The sequence below is a fragment of the Leguminivora glycinivorella genome, chromosome 17 (assembly GCF_023078275.1).
Source record: "Leguminivora glycinivorella isolate SPB_JAAS2020 chromosome 17, LegGlyc_1.1, whole genome shotgun sequence".
NCBI lineage: Eukaryota > Metazoa > Arthropoda > Insecta > Lepidoptera > Tortricidae > Leguminivora > Leguminivora glycinivorella.
This window is the reverse complement of record NC_062987.1, coordinates 37,790-44,303: the sequence shown is the minus strand read 5'-3', so window position 1 is coordinate 44,303 and position 6,514 is coordinate 37,790.

Here is a 6,514-nt window from a genome sequence, read left to right as displayed (position 1 = left end):
AAATGCAACTTTGCCATTTCATTTTTTAAAGAGTGAAGCCTATACCTAAGACTAGTGACACCGCCAACGTTGAAAATTATAGACCTATAGCTGTACTTCCTACACTGGCAAAGTTATTTGAATCGATTATTCATCGAATGCTAGCAACACAATTGAAACCATATTTGTGCGACTCCCAGCATGGCTTCAGAGCGAATCGCTCTGTCGACACTAACCTTCTTACCCTGACGGCCACTATTTCTGAGCATCTGGATAAGGGCACCCAGGTTGACGTCTTGTATTTTGATTTCAAGAAAGCTTTCGATCGCGTGGATAACGACGTACTAGTGGGAAAGTTAAGCGACATAGGCTTTTCGCCGCGGTTGTTGGCTTTCTTTGCTGGTTATCTGCGTGATCGTCAACAGTACGTTCGTCATGGGTGTTTCGTCTCACCTCCGTATCACACCAGATCTGGGGTCAGTCAGGGCTCGATACTTGGCCCGCTCTTATTTGGACTTATGATCAATGACTTAGAATCAGTCGTTAAGCATGCACAATGCTTATTGTATGCTGACGATTTGAAACTCATATACGGAGTAAAGAGTAGTGCGGATAGTAGTTCTCTTCAAGAAGATATTACCTCAGTAATGAACTGGAGCATTACCAATAAGCTGATTTTTAATACGTCCAAGTGTGCTGTTTTCACGTTTAGTCGTTCGGCGACACCTCGACTTGAACAGTATACTCTCGGAACTGAGGTTATTACTAGGGTATTTTCTGTAAAGGATCTTGGTGTGGTCTTCGACGACCGTCTCACCTTTCACGAGCATATCCGCACACTTGCTGATGGTTCGTTTAGGAGACTAGGCTTTGTGATTCGGAGTGTCAAGGATTTCTGGGACATCTGGACTATAGGGATGGTTTACAGTGCCTTGGTCAGAACCAAGTGTAACGGGGCCTTCCCACACCCGGCTCGGGAAAACTGGTGGGAAAGCCTCGATCATCAAAATAAATCTAAACATAATTAACCTTGCAGACTCATTCTGCCAAAAAAACTTAATAACGAAACGAAACAAGGTGCTACTGGTTATTCTCCTCAAGGATTCAGGTTCTAAATGGAATTGGAATAAAACGGTTAGTTGTGACACACAGTTTTATTTCTCTAAATGGACACAATGCAAAGTACAGCTTGTAAATCAGCAATAAAAGCTTAAGCTTAGCACCTTAACTAAAATTAACATTGCCAGACGATAGAGCTGGGCCGTGCAAATATGGTTCTGAGTGATGTACAAGCATTGCCTAAAACTGGTTAGTCCCTAAGTATCAGTGCCAACATACATGATAGAAACTAAAATTTACCTAAACTTAGCATTTGCTTCCAGGTAAGAGAAATGCCACCAACCTTCAAGCCAGAAGTTACCGCTGCACACGCAAGCCATCCTTCAGTGAGCCAAAGCGGTTGCCCCAGGCGCAGTAATTCAAAAGAGCACCACCGCAACCAAAGCTTCAGCCTACGGCAAGCATCCTCTTCACCGAAACCCCCTTCGGGTGAAACAATCAAATTTAACCACAAATAAATTTAAAATCTAAAATGTAAAATGTAAAATTAAATCTGATAAATCCCAGTCAGCTGAAATAGAAAAAAAAACCTTCATTAGACAATGGAAATGTGGCCTAACCTTATCATATGATATGAATAATTAATATTCTGGATTGCTTACCAGCTGGAACTTGAGAAGCCTCATCATTCGCAGCTCTGACAAACCCTTCCCGCCACATAAACCATCAGGAGACTGGAAACAGAGACACATGGTCAAAACTTGACAAAGCCAAGATCACACAAAGAAGTTAACACAATATTATTCAACTGAACTCTACTCACAGTTCATGGTGAAAAATACAATTCTGAGGAGCCTTGAGGCCCTGCAGAAGAGGACTCCTGCTGCTCCATAATTTGGATTCCTGTTCCACATCAGAGATAATCCATGATACAGTGAAACAGCCACTGGAGGCCTACGACCTGTACCGGAGCCAGCCAGCAAGTGAGGAGGAAATGATCTCAGAACTCAAAACAACTTTGGGAGACTTGGGGATACCAAATCGAACGACAGCTTCAGCACAATTTGCTGTAATAAATTTCAAATGACTGAAATATCTAGTGTGTAAAATTACACCTGATCTTCTAACCATATTCTAGCAACTTCCTAATTTATAAATCAAATATTTATTTTAAATTCTAAAATAATTAACATCATGAAAATCATGGATATTTGTATACTGGCAACAACCCTTGTTGACAGATGATTCTGATTGGATTACAGAACTGTCATCCATATCGATTCAGTTGCTAGATCAATTAAAGTCCTTGCCATGCGCAAAAACTTATGTTTGAGACAAACCTAAAAACGTCGTTGTACTAAAAATGTGCAATGTCACACAAGCTTGAGGCTTCGTCAATCATCTGGCACCCATATGAGTCCACCTACGCCTTACTTCTGGAAAAGATCCAAAAGGCATTCTTGAGATTCTTGTTTAAGAAAAGATTTGGATATTATCCATTTCTTTATCCAACAAAATATTTACTCGGATGCCTCGGATATAACTCGTTAGAAGTAAGGCGTAACAACAAACTGCTGACCATCGCTTGTCGCATACTGCGTGGTGAGTCAGACTGCCCGGAACTTGTGGCTCGAGTCTTACGGCTCTACGTTCCGGATGTGCCCAGAGTCAGTCTGAGACCACGAGCTCGCCCCCTCCTGGCAGTACCGGTGACGCGCACGGTGTCGCATAAGAATTCGCCGCTCTGTCGTGCGCTTACATTGCTCAATACGCTTCTGACATCCGCACCTGAATGCGACTTGTTTGCGTGGAGATGGCCGAATGTGTGTTATGAATGTTTAAGGTTTTGTGAGTCGATGGATGACAGGTTGTCTAGTATTTTTGTTTAAGTTTTGTTTTGTTATAAAATTTGTATTTTGTGTACAGCGAAAATGTATATACTCTATTTCTCGGTGTATTGGCTTGTCTGTAATGCCGTGTAAATATATTGTTATTAATAAATAAATAAATAAATAAATAAATTGAAGTAGTTAGTAGCAAGCCTTTAACAGTTGGTGTGATGAAGAAACTTTTATTTAATTTTAAAACATGTATGTACAGATGTAGTGCGAAAAGGGTTTCCTTCATATTTTTCCGGAAACGTTCGTATTTGACATGCTAGTTCAGTCAATTATTTGTTGTAGACTTTTTAAAGTAGCACCGCCCACAAGTTTTCTGCTTTGCCTAAAGGTTGACTGGTAGAGAATGCCTTATGGCATTAAGTTCGCCTTTTGTACTTTAAGGTTTCTTTTGTGCAATAAAGATTAAATAAATAAATACTGACATGTATATATATACATGCATATAGTACGTTCACACGTACACACACACACATACACACACATGTACGTTCACACGTTGCACATTCGTACGTTTCCTTTACAATACGAACTAAAATCTTTTCGCATTACATCTGTACAAGTTGTGCACACGCAGAAGTCCCTTTCTTTCATTTAACTCTCTTTCATTAGTATAAAGTAGGTACTTCTTATTTTCCTGAACTCCTAGTAAAGAAATATAAAAATAGCCAGTATTTTAATCGGTACTCTGATACTGACTACCAATTAAAAAATAAATCAATAATAAACCATCCTATAAGGGTTCAGCGTTTTATCCGTTTGAGATAAAGACCCTATTTAAAGCATCAGAACCCGCGATTTAATCAAGTCTTCTGTCGCGAACATTTTCAAGTAGTTAGTTTTCGTATGGCGACCTAACAATGTAATATAAGGCCAATATGAATGGCGCGAACTGTCAAATCGTATGGGTTATCATGGAAACACACTTGTAATACAAAGCTTGTACCTTGTAAAATTTTATTTTATCGAGAAACGGGTCACGGGTGCCGTAGCCGAATAGCAATTTGCGACGCGAAACGAAAACGAAACGCCGCGAAAGGTAGTCTGGCTCTGTCGCGCCAATACGCACGAGCGATAGAGATAGATATCTATGAGCGTTTCGTTTCGTGAGCGTTTGTGCCATTACGGTTCAGCCACGACATTGGTCTAAGCGCGACAGCGGTGAGCGGCAGCCATACGTGCGAATGAAAAGTCCCATCGCTGTGTCTCGCTTCCATGTATGTCCGCCGCTCACCGCTGTCGCGCTTAGACCACTGTCGTGGCTGAGCCGTTAGGCTACGTACCCTGAGCGGACGCTCGGAGCGGGGCGTGTAGCGGGGCGGGCGAGCATGATGCGTCCACCCTATGCAGCGTCGACTCAGGACACCTGTGTGAGCTTCAATGAGGAGGCCACTGACATTTTAACCCGCCAGGCGGCGCCTGTGCAACTGCCTAGGCATGTCACTGTCATTCATATGTGAGAGAGAGAAAACAAATATCATCTTCTCGCTCTTACGTATGACATTTTTTATTTGTGCAATGGACTAATAGGGTGGCGCCATCTGTCATAACCTTTGAGTGTGCCTCCTCATTGTTTGACATGCACGCCGCATGCCCCACCCCGTTGGACGCCCAATATGAACGTGCACTCAGGCCCTACACTAAGTGTATACTAAGAACAACAATGATCCAGTATCAACCTTTTAACTATTTTTCAAATTCCAGTCTGCGAAGACGTCTGCGGCCAAGTGAACTTGTTCGAAGACGGCCACTCTCACATGGCGACCGTGACAGATCACACACAGCTCAAAGAGATGACTAAGAATCCTAACACCATCACCATGCTTGAGGAGAGGGTTAACGAGTGGATCAAGAAGGTTATGGAGGTTGGTTTTTAATTGTATCCCTTTGACAATCATCATCCTACCTTGCGTTATCCCGGCATATGCCACGGCTAATGGGAGCCTGGGGTACGTTTTGACAACGAATCCCTTTTGAATTTGTAAAATATAATATATAATATACCCTGTCAAATAAGACAAATTTCAATGTCAAAAAAGACTTAGTACTTCGTAGTACTGGTGGTGACACGAGCAGGCACGAGCACGTTAGATGAAAATGACTAGAGTTAACAAGTTTTTTGCAAATTTAGACATATCGTCACTACTTTGAAAAAAAACTTGTATCTTCGTCTGTTAATGAAAAGAAAATTGTAGTAAGTATGTATGGAATGCATATAGACTTACTGCGTTTTAACTTTGAGGAGCAGCGTGAGATACGAGATTTTTATAAAGTAGTGACGATATGTAACTCCGTATATACGGTTAAGGTCTAAGAAAAAAACGTACCTCGAAGCCATAGAGAAAAAGGTACGGTGGCCAAGATGGCGTTACACCTTTGGGGAACGCTCGGCTAGATGGCGCTTACAAAAATATTTGACATTTTAACACATATCAAGCTAAGAATATGGGCCAAATTATCAAAACTGAGGTTCAAAAGTTTTAAGCCTGTGTGGAGAAATGGCAGTCTATACACTGTGATTACACATTTTACTACTATTCATATTCATATATTTATTCATAATAGATATTATATGTCACATACATTTTAAATACAATTATTTGCAGAATTGATATTCTCATTAAAATATTTTACATACTTATTCTAAGCTTAGGTATAATATAAACTTGATCCGATCTTTTCAGTTTAAAGCTCATCAGTGACAACCCGGCAGTAACATTTCATTTTTTTGGCACGCCCAAGAGTTACTTACTCCTCCAATACTTGATTTTTGGTTTATCAAATAACATTTCATTTTTGGCACAAGCTTTTATCGCCGGCTGTACCTTTCTTTCAACAGTCATCTATTGCTCTCCGAGACGTTTCTAAAAACCCCTTACTCGATGGGGATACGACGTTTTATGACAGAGTTCCTATATGACCACCTTTCTGCTCCATCATCAAATCAGCTCCATGATACCATAATATTGCATTGTCACGTGATTTACATATGTGTGCAAAATTTCAGCTCAATCGGAAACCGGGAAGTGGGTCAAATTTAGCTGCTGAGCATTTTCAGAATTTGGGACACCCCAATTAGCGAAAGTTGTTAACAAAAAATAACTCGCTGTCAGTTTTGTGACGACAGTTAAGCATAAAATCTATCTAAAGATAAACTTTTCACATTCTGAATGTAGATTATCGCTTTTTAAAGTTTATGTTATTATTAACACAAAAACAATATTTTTATAGAAATTTCATGCTTAATTAGCGTCACAAAAGTCACAAAACTGACAGTGAGTTAATTTTTGTTAAGAACTTTTGCTAATTGGGGTGTCCCAAATTCTGAAAATGCTCTTCTACGTTTTGACCAAAGAGGATCGAGTATTATAGAGTTAGTTACTGTCAAAGTATAATGTGTAATCACAGTGCATAGACTGCCATCTCTTAACACGGGCTTAAAACTTTTGAACCTCAGTTTTGACAATTGACAACGTTTCAAAATTTTCAATGTCCCTAAATCGAAAACCATTTCGAGATATACGCTTGTAGATCACATAAATCATTTTTTTTATTATTTTTCCGCATTTTAGTATAAA